Raw genomic sequence first — 19,223 nt, 5'->3', positions numbered from 1 at the left:
CCCGGTCTGAGTCCTCTTGCAAAGTGCTATTGAGATAGAGTCAGGATTAAAATCAGAATCGCTGTCGTCGTCGTCGTCATCTTCTTCGTCGTCGCCGTCTTCATCTTTGTTTTCGCTGTGATACATCGAGAGATGTCGTGCAGTGCTGCAAGCTTCATCTTCTTTGTTGAACATAAACAGATTTTCATCAGGTAGTAACTTTTGTAATTTCGTGTCTTGTTCTATAGTGTCATTATCGTATTCAATAGTCTTGTTGCGTTGAGTTGAGTGGCATTGAGTTAATCTTCTTCGGTCCGACGAGTCAATATTCGAGTTGCGTTAAGTTAATCTTCTTCGATCCGACGAGTCAATATTCGAGTGGCGTTGAGTTAATCTTCTTCGGTCCGACGAGTCAATATTCGAGTGGCGTTGAGTTAATCTTCTTCGGTCCGACGAGTCAATATTCTTCGAATGTTTTTTAGTGTAGTTGATTCTTTTACGTTTTGCTTTGTTGTTGCTACTAGTACTACTGATAATAACGCTGCCGCTGCTAGTGGTGCCACCATCATTAAAACTGTCGGTGTCACTGCTGGTGCTACTACTACTGCTACTGCAACTGAGACTCCTACAACCACTGCTGCAGCTGGTGCTACCAGTGCTGCTACTACTGCTACTACTCGTGGCGGTGCAGGTTTCGGAATCTGTAGTGTTGGATGTCGTATCGGTCTCTTCATTTTCACTACTTCTCAAAAACAGATCGTTGAATAACAAATCCATGACTTTTTAAACCCGCCGAGCTGAGGGCTAACTAACGGGAGGCGCTTGCGTCACTCACTCACGGTGAGGTGAGTCACGTTGTCCTGGCTTGTCCTTAATTGTCGTACGTGGTCAACGGAAAATACAACAAATTTGTATACGATTGTTTCGTTATATTATCCAGGTCGGTTTTACTCAGTACTAAGTCTGTTGGATCGCCCAGCGGATTCAGAGTGTCGAGGGTTGCAGTTATATCTTTTGTCGCCACGGAAAAGGGTCGACTATCGGAAGCTACTAGTTGCTCTGATTTCAACGAACCTTTCAATTTACTTTTAACAGCACTCATCTCTTCGGCGTAGGTCTGGATGGTATTAACGAAACTCTCTTTGAACAACCTGTAGTACTCTAGGTCTCTAAAACTAAATTAATCGATACTCCTTTTTCGGAAAGCGACATAGTGTTCCACTTCTCTCAAGAGCGTCGACTGGCTGTTTTTCAATTTGTGCAACGAATCCGCTTTCAGCTTAAAAACACGATTCGACTATTCGTTCTCGGGTATGATAAAGTTGTCGTTCGTTTCAACTTTGCTAGCAGTCATCCTGAGTCTCGAAATCTATGTTTGTCTTTTGTTGTTATTCTTCTTGGTGGTATGCGATGGTTCAACTGTTTCTGATAACTCTTCACTTCGATGTCGAGATTGTCAGCCACTAACAATTCGGAGACACAGTGACAGCCAAACCCGTTTATCTCACATATTCGCTAACGTGTGACAAGGACATCGTCATTCGCTTCTGACTTCTACTAATATTCCCGGTGTTGTTTGATTGTTAGTTTTGTAGCATGGGTTTAAATGAATCTGTATCTGAAATTGTAACTGCTTGAAGACAGAGAAAACAATTGTATGTAAGCTTCTTGAACGAGACAGAGCGATCACTTACCGTTTTCAGAATGCTGTTGCGTCGCGTCGTCCTCGCATCTTCCTTTCTTTTTTGTCAGTAATAAATATTTTAACCGCTGTTGAGTTTTATTTTCTTTTAGATTTTTTTTTTTCTGCACTGAAGAACCGTAACAAGACAATTACTACGTGACGCTTCTTCAAGCTCGACCCCATTATTTTACTTACCTAAATCGCTCTTGTTTAGAGGTCGATGCTTCTTGTTTTTTTGGCATCCCTCCCAAAACAAAGGTTTCATTTTTTAGCTAGGATTTAAGGATAAAGTTAATATTTAAAACAAATAATAACAAGCCAGTTTATTATCAGAATCATGCACTCTCCTCTCTTTACATTCGAGACGTTGGTGAATGCGTGACTTTGTCTGCAATGTAGACCAATTCTGAGACGATTTTGATACGATGCTTCTAACAAACGCATCTCTCGCTTCTGTATCTTTCATTGACATAAGTTCTTCATAGGGGGTCAGCTCCGTTATCGACAAGGTGGGTCTGGATACTAGAGCTCCTGCTTGATCTGACGGATCTGTTTCGAAGGTTTCTTCATCTCCGTACGTAATCATACGTCTTTCACTCCGACGATGTGATTGCTCTTAATGCTTGTAAGATTTTGTACACTCCGTAGGCAAGAGTTCACAATCCGTCTAAACACAACTGTAACATCTGCTTTGTCATGTGAGTCGACTTTCCAATCTAGACCAACAATACAATTCTCTAGTTCTTAATGCTTGAGTCCAACAATGCAACTCTCTATTGCATTGCTGTGTGTACTATCTCAACTTTATATTCAACTACATCTCCTATTCAGAATCTGTTGGTGTAACATATGGGTCACCTCGGAGTACGTTGCACGTTGGATACAATTACTTAGACAAAGTAAAATGTAAGACTCGTAGGCAAGAGTTCACAATCCGTCTAACGCCGACTCAAAGATACACATTAACACAACTTATCTTCGAGAGACAGAGACACGATATGTTCATTGGGGGTGTGGGCCTTGCGGAACGCAGTGCGCGTCCGTCGCAACGTGATGGACGATTCGTTTCTGCCCTCCTTTCCAGTTCCGTTGAGCCAAGTGTTGAAACAAGAAGAGAGATACAGCTGCAACAGTTTTAGAGACCTAGAGTACTACAGGTTGTTCAAAGAGAGTTTCGTTAATACCATCCAGACCTACGCCGAAGAGATGAGTGCTGTTAAAAGTAAATTGAAAGGTTCGTTGAAATCAGAGCAACTAGTAGCTTCCGATAGTCGACCCTTTTCCGTGGCGACAAAAGATATAACTGCAACCCTCGACACTCTGAATCCGCTGGGCGATCCAACAGACTTAGTACTGAGTAAAACCGACCTGGATAATATAACGAAACAATCGTATACAAATTTGTTGTATTTTCCGTTGACCACGTACGACAATTAAGGACAAGCCAGGACAACGTGACTCACCTCACCGTGAGTGAGTGACGCAAGCGCCTCCCGTTAGTTAGCCCTCAGCTCGGCGGGTTTAAAAAGTCATGGATTTGTTATTCAACGATCTGTTTTTGAGTAGTAGTGAAAATGAAGAGACCGATACGACATCCAACACTACAGATTCCGAAACCTGCACCGCCACGAGTAGTAGCAGTAGTAGCAGCACTGGTAGCACCAGCTGCAGCAGTGGTTGTAGGAGTCTCAGTTGCAGTAGCAGTAGTAGTAGCACCAGCAGTGACACCGACAGTTTTAATGATGGTGGCACCACTAGCAGCGGCAGCGTTATTATCAGTAGTACTAGTAGCAACAACAAAGCAAAACGTAAAAGAATCAACTACACTAAAAAACATTCGAAGAATATTGACTCGTCGGACCGAAGAAGATTAACTCAACGCCACTCGAATATTGACTCGTCGGACCGAAGAAGATTAACTCAACGCCACTCGAATATTGACTCGTCGGATCGAAGAAGATTAACTTAACGCAACTCGAATATTGACTCGTCGGACCGAAGAAGATTAACTCAATGCCACTCAACTCAACGCAACAAGACTATTGAATACGATAATGACACTATAGAACAAGACACGAACATGCACGAACATGCACGACATCTCTCGATGTATCACAGCGAAAACAAAGATGAAGACGGCGACGACGAAGAAGATGACGACGACGACGACAGCGATTCTGATTTTAATCCTGACTCTATCTCAATAGCACTTTGCAAGAGGACTCAGACCGGGTCTTCGGCGACACCACCGCCGATTAAACGCATAAGACGTTATTATGGACCGACGCCTTCGTGCAACAGTAGCAGACTCGGTGGAGAGTTCAACACTTGCACGAGTACAGTTGACTGATGAGACAGAGTCGCACATTCACTAGCATGTGCAATTCCACCTCATGTTACACCTCACGCCACATCTACTACATCTTAACTCTATTCTACATCTTATCTTCAAATTTCATAGGCAAGAGTTCAAATGATATAAATTGTGTTAACATTAGAAATCAAGTCAACCTAAGACATGTGTGCAGACTCTTATGTTACTCCTAAAATAAAAATGGAACTGAAGTTGTGGCTGAAAAGTCTCTATGTAATTCGTGTGCGTGTGGACTGAGAATTCTCTGTAAATTCCTAACATACTACAACTAACTATCAGTGTCAGGTGACAATGTTATGTAAATTGTGTACAAGGGTAATGTTATGTAAATTGTGGATATGTAAATTGTGTACATTTATAAATGTAAAAAAAAAAAAACTTTATATTTCCTTGGTGGTTTTATGACAAGACGAATAATGTGCACATTTTTGAGACTCCTCAGCGTTGATTTGTAAAAGGAAACGTTGCTAGAAAAAGAGAAATAAATATTCTGAACCGCGGCTACGGCTTCGTTGAAATATAGTTCTGTCATCGTTTTTTTATCAGAGTTATCATCGCCGATCGATGCCTTCCATGCCTTCATAAACTCTTCGATGTTTTTGACCAAAACTATTATTTTCTTATTTTCATCTTCGTACCAAATGTAGAAACACCATCCAAGTTTGAGGTATCATAACTCTCTAAGACTGGTGAACATCTTAACTCTCTATTCTTAAACTTGTTGCAATTCGCAGGAGTTCACCCGCTTTGGACAACAACAACATATTCTTCAGATTTTGAAATACACACCTAATTTGTTGACGACTCCCACATTCACCCTGCTTGACAGAGTCAGACAAAACAAGGTTTTTATACGTGATGACCACTACATATTCTAATTTGACGTACCTTAACTCTGTAATTTTACAGTGCTCTAAAAAGTGGGGTTTGGAGTAAATAAATTATCGGTACCGAGACAAGTGATTTTATTTTGAAGTGTTTGAAAATAATTCTAAAAAGTGCAGCGATGAGACGACCAGCAACTTGTGTAATGCAAGGCATTCATTAAGTCAAGAAGAACTAGTTCGAGAGAATAAAGCAATAACCGCGGAGATCGAGAAAATGAAACACGAAAACGAACTATTGAAGATTAACATCAAGTATGCAAAACTCGAAAACAAACGATTGAATTTAGCCATCCAGGCAAGACGTGCAGCCGAACAGTTCGATCCCGAACAGTTCGATGTCGATCAGTTCGATGTCGATCAGAAAAGGGAAGATCACCACCAGTAGTTTGTCACATACACACAAGTGAAATAAGAAAGTTTGTCAAGTGAAATAAGAAAGATAGATATCTCTTGAGTAAATTAATATGTCACAAACGAATGTTTGCTGTACCTGTGAACAAAAGTAATAATGACCAAAGACGAGTTGAGATACCTGAATTGGTCTCATGTGGTCGGTGTGTTTTGCATCTTGCTCTTGATCGTTCTGCTGGTTGCTCTGACCGTACGTCACAAATTTAGAATGAAATTATACGACAAGCGAAGCGAACAACATTTCAACTCCAAATTCTTACCGATGTCGTTCTTGGAGCAAAAGACGGGAAGAGTCAGAGATATGTGGTTGTCTCCCAATGAATATGTGGTGTTCGCAGGATTAGTGAAGCAGTGTCAGCGTTTTCGCCACGGTCTGTGCACGGACACTCCAGGATGGACGCAGTTTGCCTACTTCGCTGCTGTTAACGCTTACAACCGTTTGAGTGACGCGGCAGCAGAAGATCAAATAAAATTGCTTAAAATCTCGAAAATACCGAAAAAAAAACAGAGTCGCTTACTCCATCCGTTTTACGACCAAGCTTCGTACCGGAGAAAGACGTCGGAGGGTAACATAAACGTGCACGTAACCCAAGAACCTACCGTTGTCTACTCTGTTAATTCCTTGGCCGAAAGTCGCTTCGTTCAACAGCGATTGATTGCCAATCCCGTTCGGTCCCAGTATTTCGAGTTTGTGGAATTCTGAGAGGAGTTCAAAAGCGTTGCACGGGATCTTCATGTTGCCCATGCGCGTTACGATTCGTTTAGTCGGACATCGTTTTATTTTGAGTCAACTCTTGTTTGAATTGATCATTCTCTGTATCTAATTCGTTATTACGTTGTTGGAGTTGTTCGTATTCATTTTGCATAAGATCGATCTTGTTTTTATTTTCAGATAATTCTGCGTTCAGTCGGTCTTTCTCTTGGATTATCTTTCGTATATTTGCATTAACTTCTAAGAATTTCTTATCTACATCTTTGTATATCGTCATTATTTGTTGTACTTTGGCAGATGACTTTTCAATTTCTTTCCTTAATTCAGATTTTTCTTCTTCGTGTTTAGTTTGTTGATTTTGTAATTCATCGTTTGTGTCTCTTGTAGGAGTAGAGTTTCATTTTGAGTCAACTCTTGTTTGAATTGATCATTCTCTGTATCTAATTCGTTATTACGTTGTTGGAGTTGTTCGTATTCATTTTGCATAAGATCGATCTTGTTTTTATTTTCAGATAATTCTGCGTTCAGTCGGTCTTTCTCTTGGATTATCTTTCGTATATTTGTTGTACTTTGGCAGATGACTTTTCAATTTCTTTCCTTAATTCAGATTTTTCCTCTTCGTGTTTAGTTTGTTGATTTTGTAATTCACCCATGTGCTTCTTTATAGAATCGGCAGTCAGGTACTCTGATGTGCAATTCGTCTTGTTACACCCATAACATCTGAACTCTAGCAATTCGTCTTGTTAGTTGTCGACATGTCACGACATCGTCTTCTTACACCTCACAGTCTACTACATCTCCACATCTACTACATCTTAACTCTAAGTAAATGTGTGACTTTGTTTCAACAGTCAACTGAAATTCTACTATATGTACATAACCCGAGATTCATGTACATAACCCGAAATGAATCTTATCTTCTCACTTGGTTGCAGCGAAGAGTACGACAACGATTAAAGTAAAAAACAGGATTAAACCAAACATAATTTAGTTCTATAGTGTTCTTTATCCTAAGAATCATATTATCATTTTAATTTATAACCGATAGTATCCTTGTGTGACTGATTAAAACAAAAAGGACAATTGAGATTTTTTTTATTGGAGGTTTTTACGAGGGGGACAACGACATCGGTCCGCCGCCGTCTAAGAAGAAGCGACGACGAGTATGAAACCAAAATTAACATTATAAGATCATACAACGTGCTGAAGCAAATATACGATTCTTTGGTAGAAAAAGATAGGTTGAGTCGATATTACAACCTGAAAATAAAATATAACAATATAAAAATTAAACAACTTCTCAACGCCATTAATCCTCATCTTAACAACAACAACAGAATTAAGAAACACTTGTTGGACAAATAAAAAATTTTGGTAACGGAGATTACGAAATGTCAGATGCGAATGACACGTCTACAGAAGCCGTTCAAAAATTGATCGCATTATTCCAACCTATATTTCCTAACACGGGTAATGTTGACGAACCCGTCGCCGATCAATTATTGAATCTGCAAGTAGTCGCGTCCGATTTAGAATCTGTCGTTACAGCGTTTGAATTGAATGCCGATGCTGAGTCGTTGATGTCTAATGAAATGTTAAGCTACTTAACGAAAATTCTATTGAACAGAGTGAAAACCATGGAACTGTTCAAAGATTATTGTTCCTCGATTTTGACTAAGTATAAAAATGACGTGAATTGGAAAATAGTGCAAATCAACAAGAAGTATTTCAACAACTCCTAACTCGAATTACTTAAACCGATGTTAAAACACATCGGTGAATATCCCAGTGACTTCGACACTCCGTTCGATGTCGCGTTGCAGTCTCTCATCGATATCGGAGATTTGTTTATCCAAACGTGTGTGTTAGAAATGCAAAGTAAATTGTATGAACAGGCACGGACATTCAGTTTAGATTCCAGAACGTACATTGTTGATCAGATGACTAACAATTTTAACGCTTTGGAAAATCGACTCGAGGAAATAAAAAAGAAGCAAGTCGACATAGAGAAGTTGAAAATAACACCGCCACAGTCTTCAGAGAGTACTATCGATTTGACAGATTTGCGAAATCGACTCGATGAAATAAACAAAAAGCAAGACGACTTGCTGGCCGCGAACGGCATCAGGTCCCACCTGCACGTGGCGGCGAATGTGCTCTGCAACTTCCTTAAAAACGATTACGTCGAAATGTTTTTGAACTCGAGTCTCATGCAACGCGGTCTCTTCGTGTCGTTCGTTTTAAACAACATTCTCTTCAGACATATTTCTAAAAACGATAAAATTACCTCTCTAAATGACGCAGACAAGAAAAATATGTTTAACCTGATCGACTTCTGCGTTGAAATTAAAAAGGCTTTTAATCTGCTGGGGCACAACAAGGCGAATCGACTGTACGGATCTGTAAAACCCGAGAATTCAGCGGAATAGGCGGACTGGGCCCTCGCACAGACCGTAATTGGCGCTTACAGACAATTGAGACACGCCTCCCTCGAAAAAAAATACTCATATCAAAAATCATTGTATCCCAAGACGAAGCCCAATCTAAAAGAGATTCGAACTATATTTCAACGAAGCCGTAGACGCGGTTCAGAATATTTATTTCTCTTTTTCTAGCAACGTTTCCTTTTACAAATCAACACTGAGGAGTCTAGTTTCCGACAAAGTCAAGCGACATCTCAGACAAAAGCACGCATTCACCTAACACTCAGCATTGAGACAAACTCAAACATCAACACACACATACAAAATAGTTTTTTTAAATTTGCAAGAACAACTCAACACTTCTTCTTCCTCATCCTCGTCCTTCTTGTTATGGTCTTCGTCGTCGACGTTTAAATTTAAAATAAAACATCTCCTTCGTTCCGACATTGCTTTTTTAAATCTAATTAACGTACATTGGAATTAAATTATTTCTCAAAATTAACTCGAATTGTCTATCTATACTTAATATTTGCTGGACGTGACAGATTTCCAATAAGTGTTTAATTGTGTTGTTGTTTGCTCAGACATATTTTCTCAAGACTTTAAATACCAGATCCGTTGTTGGAACGGCTGCGCCGCGCGCTGCGTGCGTGGCTATAAGCTCTCGCCCTCTCTCCAGCCGTGGAGTGATCTCTGGTGAGCACAGTGCAAGTGACAAAGTCTTATGCAATGCGTCTTGTTACACTCATAGCCACAACTCTATTACATCTTAACTCTATTATGAATCACCTCACTCTATTCTGAATCTTGTCTTAGGTACGGGGAGTAGGGTCCAACACTGAACAGGTGTAGCAGCAATCAGTTATCGACTCGTCTTGTCCGGATGTAGTAGGTGACCAGTGCAAGTGATGAACTCTTGCACATGTAGCAGCAGTCCAACACTCCACTCACAAGAGTTTAGTTGATGAGTTCACAACTGAGAAGATAAGACTGAATCTTGTCTTCACTATTCAGAATCTTCATAATGCATTCGTACGGGGAGTAGGGTCCAACTTCATTGTCTGTCTGTGGTGTTAACGTGCAACACAATTCTGTAAACGTCAGTTGTAACATCACAGGTTTTAACGAAAAAACTAAAACAAATCTTTCATCGATACTCGATAATTTAGTGTACCAGATGATCGTTCAAAATAAAATATATCCCTTCACGGTCGATATAACGTCATTCAAACTTGTAAAATCGGTATCTATTCCAGGCACGATAAGGTATTACAGTGACGACGCCATGAAGGAGTATCTCGTAGATTTCAATACGCGACTCGAACACACATTGTATAACAACATCCATAACAGTGTGACCAAATCTAAACTTTTTAAATTGATCTACACTGTGTTCGAGTACGATTTGAAAAATATTAATTTGATGCACAATGTATTTCTTAAGTTTAGAACTTACTAATCGTAGAACCAAGCCGAATTAAAATTACTTAAAATTACTAAATCCATTAATATTAAGGGTGAGTGCACGGCCAACGTTACCTGGAATGGAAGAAGAAAAATTTGCGTCAGTGGATGTACTATATCAAACGGTTAACTAAGTTGTATAATTTCTATATTGTTATATTTTATTTTCAGGTTGTAATATCGACTCAACATATCTTTTTCTACCAAATAATCGTATATTTGCTTCAGCACGTTACGCACCACGGATGCCGCCAATAATCTGTAGCTGTAAGAGGACTCACCAAACATCAACAGCAAAAGCACTCGCAGGGAGTGCACACTATGTAATGTACATTTGTTAAATAATGTAATGTACGTTTGTTAAAAATAAAACAATGTATATTTTGTTTTGTTTTTTTAATGTAAATATTACATAAATATACGTCCTCATAGAAGACAAATATTAAGATCTTTGCAGATCGCTAAACTACAAATCTTATCCTATTGAGTATTGAAGATGGCTGCACATGTCTTACACTATTCGAGGCATATATGTTAGAACCATACGTACAAAATGTAATGGCTTACATAAACTTACATACACACGTATACATGGCAAATTGCGACCATAATTTTGGTTATTTCTTGAGACAGGTTTGCAATGATATCCAATTCCTTTCTGCTCAACACTATCATTAAACGACATAGTAGACATTTCATAATCTTCTCGAAATAGTTTTTGAGAAAAGACATGATATCAGAAATCGGAATATCCTTCGGTCCTTGACCGTTAGGAGGGTCGACCGCTGCTGCTGCTGCTGCTGCTGCTGCTGCTTCGCCGCTGTTAAATGTATTGTATTAGTACAATGGACATCAATTATGTTTGGTTTAATCCTGTTTTTTACTTTAATCGTTGTCGTACTCTTCGCTGTACTGCACCTAACGCAAAACAGTCAAAGCAGACAACAAATCTTTCTTGGAAGCGGAAGTATACACAAAATTCAGAAATCTGCAATTTGACTTTACTGGAGAACCTACTGCTGACGATATTAGGAATAGATTAATAAAAAAACAACAACGGAAAAAGCGTGTATATCAACGGCGGGATTGACATTTCGAACAACCTGCCTAATAACTCTGAAGATAAGACACAATTGCCTTTTCTCGATGTTCGATTCAGTACTGTGATGAAAAATAATTTTATATGGAGTATGTCTGGGCCAGAAATGTCTAGCGAAGTCTACGAAAATTACATTTCAAAAATGCAATGACTCACCAAACATCAACAGCAAAAGCACTCGCAGGGAGTGCACACTATGTAATCTGTAGGTTTGTTGATGCGTACAACGAATACCCTGTCAAGACCCGCTCAATTTTCGGTTTGTTTCAAAATTAATCGATTTAAATTTCAAGAATCGATTTCAACATTAGCGGTGCTGCTGCTGCTAACGCTACCGCTGCCGTCGTCATCGCTGCTGAGCCCGCTGCTGCTTCTGTTGACAATGGTACTGCTTTCATCACCGAATCTGCTACTGTTGCACGAAGGCGTCGGTCCATAATGACGTCTTATGCGTTTAATCGGCGGTGGTGTCGCCGAAGACCCGGTCTGAGTCCTCTTGCAAAGTGCTATTGAGATAGTGTCAGGATTAAAATCAGAATCGCTGTCGTCGTCGTCGTCATCTTCTTCGTCGTCGCCGTCTTCATCTTTGTTTTCGCTGTGATACATCGAGAGATGTCAGTTGCATACAACTTTAGATGATCGAACGACAGAGGTTTGGTAAAGAGATCAGAACTCTCTCCTGTGAGCTGTAAGCTGGCGAACCACCCTTCTATCTTTGACGTTTCAGCGGGGGTCAATTCCGTGTTCTTGTCCAAGTGTCTGTCTATTCTTTCTCGCAGTAGAGCGCGAGCTCGTTGATTCATTTCTTGGATCTTCAACGCCAAGCCGCCCGCCTGCACCATGTCAATCTTCCCCAGTAGCACGCTCAGTTTGTCGTAGAATGCAGCGCGCCTTCTCATGAACGACTTTCCGTTGTTGTGATTGAGGAACCACAAAAAACTGTCTGGCATGTTTGTGTTCTTACTCGAGGCGATGAGGCGCTCGTGATCGTGCATCGCCATGGTGTACGACCGGTGAGTCACAGTCACGGGAGAGCATCGCATGCTGAATTTGTTGCACACGTATTGAGTGATGTCTAGTTCGTCCTCGGAGAAAATCGTCTGACAGATAGCGTCGCATTCGTGATCGAACTCGCAACTCTGATCTACCTTCGAACAGTTCTTCTGAGCGTACACCCAGTTGTTGAGGGCGTGTGTCGTGCCGACGGCAGTCATATTGATTGGATGGTTGCGCGAACCTATATCCACCCCGCGTCCGATTCCAAAGCGTCGTCGTCGTTTATCCCATCCCAAAATGCAAAGCCGTGTCTGCGTTGACTGTTTTGCGTTAGGTGCAGTACAGCGAAGAGTACGACAACGATTAAAGTAAAAAACAGGATTAAACCAAACATAATTTAGTTATATAGTGTTCTTTATCCTAAGAATCATATTATCATTTTAATTTATAACCGATAGTATCCTTGTGTGACTGATTAAAACAAAAAGGACAATTGAGATTTTTTTTATTGGAGTTTTTTTTTTATTGATCAATACATGGCCAAGAGCATCCTTAAATTCCTGAGACGTTGAGACAGCATAGTGGACAGGGCAATAATCTTGACATCTTTATGACCGCTACCCAGAGACTTCAGTAAAAAGCTGTTTTCGATCAACTGTCCCCTGGCTATGCACAACCCGTTGTCCAGAGCCTCGTGGGTTATTTAATCGACGGCCAAATGTTGAGCCACCGATTTCCTAGCAGCGCCGAGAGAACTCTCCTCGCATGTGATCCCACTCGCTCTCAACCGGTTCCGCAGTTTTTTCTTCATGTACAGATATACGCTCTGAGCCAGCGTCCGCTTTGACACTTCAGAATCTGTTGGTCAGAATCTGTTGGGGTGAATGTGAGGCCTTGTCGTACAGGGCGTCTGTTTTTGAAGAGTTCGTCTAGTTGTTTGTGACACATGTAGACACACCACTGTCGATGTTGTTAGCGGAATCAGACGCCCGCCTCGCATATTCACTTGTCGAGACAAGTCGCACATTCACTTATTTAGGAAAGAGCTGGTGTTCACAAAAACAGAGTTGATTTGGTTTGATAAAATTTATTACACCCATGGGCGACAATCACATTTACAGTTATGAAGTGGCAACAAATCAGACTTCGGAATACATATCTTAACTCTCAACTCTCTATCTTAAACATCTGCGGAGGTAGGTAAGAGTTTAACACTTGAATTCAGTTGACTCACACATTCACTATGCAATTCGTCTTCTTACACCTAACAGCCACATCTGTTACATCTGAATCTAACACTTGAGTTCAACACTTGAGTTCATAAGAGTTTAACACTTGAATTCAGTTGACCGTCGAGACAAAGTCACACATTCACTACAGGTATCACAAGAGTTCAGTTGACAGGTACTCGGATGTGTCGTCTTGTTACCCACATCTATCACATCTTACCTCACAGCCACATTTATTACATCTTAACTCTATTCTGACAACACTCCAGGTGTAGCAGCAATAAGAGTACAACTCTTATGTGGTAGCGGACAAGAGTTCTGTTGACAATTGAGACAAAGTCGCACATTCAGTAGCAGGAGTCAAGTATGTGCAATTCGTCTTGTTAAACCTCACTTCCTGAGCGGGGTTTGATAATCGTAACCGAAAGGTGCGATTAATCGGTCTATTATAGACGTTAAGAGTGTGTGATGGGTTTGACCTTCTTTCAACATCATGATGACGTCGTACAACGCCATTGAAAAATTCAACAAGTAAAATGCAAAGCATACCTGGCTAGCTCCGTTTTTACGTTCTTTGAATTTTAAAAAAGGTGAAGTATCGCCGAAAATAGGTCGACGTCTCTTTACTAAGAGAGAGACGTTCTTCTCGTTGCTGTAATTTGAAAAGAAGAGTTTGCTCGCAAGTATCCGCTCTGCTGCGTTGACTTTTAACATTAGCATACAAGTGTTGACACACTCCTTCAAATTTTTGAGACTCCTCAGCGTTGATTTGTAAAAGGAAACGTTGCTAGAAAAAGAGAAATAAATATTCTGAACCGCGTCTACGGCTTCGTTAAAATATAGTTCTGTCATCGTTTTTTTATCAGAGTTATCATCGCCGATCGATGCCTTCCATGCCTTCATAAACTCTTCGATGTTTTTGACCAAAACTATTATTTTCTTATTTTCATCTTCGTTATGAGGAACCCTCAGACTTTTCTGACTTGTCACTTTGTCTCAGAGAATGCTGCAGATGTTGTGTGAATATGAGACTTTGTGTCAGTGGTAAACGTATTCTGAATACTATACGTGTTGTTGCATGACTTAAACCCTCAAGAGTTGGTGGTGAATGCGAGACTTTGTGTCAGCTGTAGACGGATTCTGAATACTATTGTGTGACCTGCGAGATTCTGAATACAAATCTTACTTTGTCTCAGAGTTGGATCAAATGCGTTGCAGATGTTGCTAGTTGTGTGAATGCGAGACTTTATGTCAGCAGTAGACTGAGTGTTTCTAGCATGTGTGAATACTTTTGGGTCACAAGGATTTGAATACACTTGGGTACACATTTATAATTTTTATTTAACACACATAAGAGATACATGTGAGATATATACATTCGTTACATAATACAATGTTTACGAATCTCTTTCGCCAAAGAGTCAACAACACTGACGACTACCGGCCAGTGAAGTGAAGACGACGAATTAATTAACTTTTTAAACGGTTAATTAAAACTTAATACTCATTTCTCTGACGGATAATGAAACAGTGTAATTGACCACAAGTTTTACAATTATTCACAGCTGCCTTAAAAATTGAAACAACTGCGTGTCGTATACATACAAACACTTGGTTTCGTCGATCCCAATCACATCTGGATGACGGACACGAACACAGCGAAAATTTCGTAACAGGTTCCCTACAGGCCATACAGCTCAACGATAACGGAAAGACGAAACATGTTTGACTCTTCGCTCTTAACATTGCTCTACAAATTCGAAGAGTCTATTCAACACTTTGTATTTGCCGGACGTGACAGATTCAATTGGCGTAGGGCAGTCTAAACTATCGGTCGCTCTCACATTTGCACTGTGTGTATTTGCACTGTGTGTATTTGCACTGTTTGTATTTACACTGTGTGTATTTGCACTGTGTGTATTTGCACTGTGTGTATTTGCACTGTTTGTATTTACACTGTGTGTATTTGCAATGTGTGTATTTGCATCGTGTATTCATTACTTTTAACATTGCACGTTCTAAAGTTTTCGGAATCGCTATCAGTTCTTGGAGATTCATAACTGTAGAAGCAAATATCGTTGATGATAACGGTGACAGATACTTAAAAATTAACTACGGTGTTGACAATGTCATTTCGACTGCAGTTGATAGAACCATAACTAGTTCGTTCAAATTAATTGTGATTTATACGGAAGACAACATAGTATGGGATGCATCTAAAACTCACTGTTCCTGTACCTACCAGTCTTTTTTTTTCCAGAATTACTCCAACCACCCGTCTTCATCTGATACGGCGGCGACGTTGCGTAATTTCCCGCAAGCAGCAAATTCAACCTCCCGGTGCAATACCAAGATTAAAAGAATTACAGATAACAAAAAAAATAATGCTTATTAAAAGAATTGCAGACACGCCAGGATATCTCATAACTAGGAACTTTAAAAATCTGAATGATTTTTTGGATCATTTAAAAAATAATACCAGATTCGTTCAGCGTTGTTATTAGCCAAAATGTAATACGATTTTACATTATTCTATTTGTTTTTTGTATATATTTTTTTTATACACATTTACATTATTTAATGTGTATCTTGCATATATATTTTATACAAATTTACGTTATTTTAAGTGTATTTGTTGATATATTTTCATTCAAGTTTACATTATTTGATGTGTATTTTGTATATGTATTTCAAAACAAAGTTTCCTAATTTTATGTGTATTTTTTGTATTTCTTTTCATACAAATTAAAATTATTTTTGTGTATTTTTGTATATAGTTTTATACAAATTTAGGTTATTTTATATACGCATTTACATTATTTAATATGTGTTTTGTATATATATATTTTTATGCAAATTTACTTTATTTGATGCCAGAATACATCTCCTGTCTCTCTTGTTTTTGTAGAACCTTCGCTGTATGTTGAAGATCTTGAAGAAGTAGTCGGTCTGTTTGATGTGTATCAGATGCGTCCCATCCATGTAGAAGATTCCAAAGTAAAACTGCTGCAGTTTCGTGTCGTCGTTGGGGACAAATTGCCTATTCCAGACATTGTAGAAATGATCGAAAGAGAGTCCTACACCAAGCAGAAAATCGTGATCGAGGTTAAACATGTACCTTTCGCTGTGCTCGAGACCCGACACGGCCAATTCGAGTTGCAGGTAACTGACTATGTTAAACACTTTGTTTCTAGTCAGTTGGTCTAACATTTCTTTGAATTCGAAGTAGAATCTTTTGAAAAATATTGAATCTGGTTTTATCGATAATAGTGCATCTTCCTCTTGTTCATTTCGTTCTGATTGAATCAGGAAGACAGAGTGTGTAACTCTGGAACCGCTAGGCACCTTAAACATTTTCACATTTCTCTTGGCGAGAACAATAATTTTATATGGAGTATGTCTGGGCCAGAAATGTCTAGCGAAGTCTACGAAAATTACATGTTAGCGTTCCCAAAAAAAACAGTGAATCAAATCAACAAAGGAGACAAAAAGAATCGGTCGGTCCTGTCTCGAAAGTTTATTACAGTTCGTGGAAATAACAACGAATACCCTGTCAAGACCCGCTCTGCGTTATATGTACACAAACCGCGGGACAATATTTACTTCGTGATCGATACTAAAAACGTTAACGAGAGGGTTGTCGTTATTTCCACAGCACAAATGTCACTAACTTCTTGTAGGTGCTTGGCACTCATGAAGAAATTCGAAGAACTCATCATAGACAGCAGTAGAAAGAGAAAGATAAAAGTTGAGTTCAGAATCGTATCTTAACTATATTCTGTTCTATCTGAATCTGTTTGCAGCAACTCTCTAATTGTGTGTGACATTTGCATGGGTCTCTCTGCGCGCATGCAATTGTAAGTTAAGACTTCCTTGTCGTCAATAGATTCCAGACAATCGTCAATGCAACTCTACACAAGACATGTATCTCTACATCTTGCATAAGTCGAGGCGCTTAGTGCGTCGCCTCTTCTTCCCGGTGGCATCTGTCTTACCCTCAGTCTTCCGACGGCGCCCTTTTTTGTTGGCTCGTCTAATTGTCAAAGCTGCCATCGTCGATTAACTTTAACCAGATAAATATTTAGAATTCGTCGCAGACGGCAGAGTGATTCCTCGGGTGTTAGAGTGATTCTTCGGGTGTTTGGCTCTCTTGCTTTTTCCTAATTTATTTGTAGGTCTTCAACAATACCGGCTGGTCACATTACTTTTTATTCCGTCTTGTGTGCAGAACAGGTGTGTAAATGTGCGTGTTTTGGATTTACAAAGTCGACTTTAAAAACAAAAAGAGGAGGAGAATGGTAGGATTCTTTACGAAATATTACCAGATTAAAGATGTAGCTGCACATGACGGTATCCGTACAAGGCGTATCTATCGAGTCACCTCAAATTCTATCCAAAATAAATTCGGATCGATCTAAGTTAGACCCCTTTTTAAACTAAATTACAGTTGATAAAAATACGGTCTTCGGCGTAACGCTATTTAAGATCATCAAAAATATTAACTTGGACACCGCGTTGTGAACCACCAATAAAAATAGAGTCTAGGCGTGAGTCCAAATTAAGTTCGACTTAAATTAAGTTCGGTCTACATTACAGACGAAGTCACGCATTCACATTTACAGACGAAGTCACGCATTCACCAACGTCTCAGAATTGGTCTACATTGCAGACAAAGTCACGCATTCACCAACGTCTCAAAATTGGTCAGGAACGTCGACTCACACGACAAAACTAACGTGACGTATCCAACACCAACATATTATGAATAGGATATCATAATCTCAGTGTGCAGTGTCACATAATCTCCTCAATATATAAATTCACTTGTCGTTGTCGTTTACTCAGCCACATCTATTACATCTTAACTCTAGAGGTAGGAAAGAGTATTACATCTTAACTCTATTTTGGGATCTTGATATTTTGAGATCAAGTAAGAGATAGCACGAGGTGAACGCTAGCTCGAGTGGGGTCCAACATTTGACGATTTTGTTTCAAGAAAACAGCTAGGAAGAGAAGCAGATCGGTGTCGTTGTGAATTTCAAAAGACACTTGATGACTGTTGAACAGGTTGAAGCAATCGAATCCCGATTTGTCAAAACAAGTAAAGAAAGAGTCGGTGACTGTTTTTACGGTCATGCCGACTGTTCTGGCTGTGGATTTAATATTGGCAACGGCTCTGTAGAACTGTTCGAAATTACCGTTGTTGACCAGTCTGGAAAAAACATATCTTCCATTCTTCTGTACAACGGCGATGATACTGTTCCAAGACATCTGAAGGACGGATAAAAAGACTGTCGATTTTGGTAATGTGATCGTAAAATTTATTATTATTGAACAACAAAATATTTTCGTTGATGTTGATTTGATCCATCTTGGAATTGACTGTGCGGTAGTCGGTCACGACCGAATCTCGAATCTCGGTGACTACTCCAAGGCAATTCAATTCTTTCGCTGTTATTTCCACGAACCGTATTAAACTTTCGAGTCAGGACCGACCGATTCTTTTTGTCTCCTTTGTTGATTTGATTCACTGTTTTTTTGGGGAACGCAAACATGTACTTTTCGTAGACTTCGCTAGACATTTCTGGCCCAGACATACTCCATATAAAATTATTGTTCATCACAGTACTGAATCGAACATCGAGAAAAGGCAATTGTGTCTTATCTTCAGAGTTATTAGGCAGGTTGTTCGAAATGTCAATCCCGCCGTTGATATACACGCTTTTTCCGTTGTTTTTTATTTTTATCACTCTATTCCTAATATCGTCAGCAGTAGGTTCTCCAGTAATGTCAACTTGCAGATTTCTGAATTTTGTGTATTCTTCCGCTTCCAAGAAAGATCAACACATGCGTCAAGCAGTCAAGTGCTCAGATGTGCAATTCGCCTTCCTGTTACAATTTATCATCTCAAATCAAATCTTAACTCTATTCTGAATCCATGAGTTCAGTTGACCGTCAAAACAAA

This window comes from Eriocheir sinensis, chromosome 7, assembly GCF_024679095.1.
Source record: "Eriocheir sinensis breed Jianghai 21 chromosome 7, ASM2467909v1, whole genome shotgun sequence".
Classification (NCBI taxonomy): domain Eukaryota; kingdom Metazoa; phylum Arthropoda; class Malacostraca; order Decapoda; family Varunidae; genus Eriocheir; species Eriocheir sinensis.
This window is presented reverse-complemented; position numbering follows the sequence as displayed.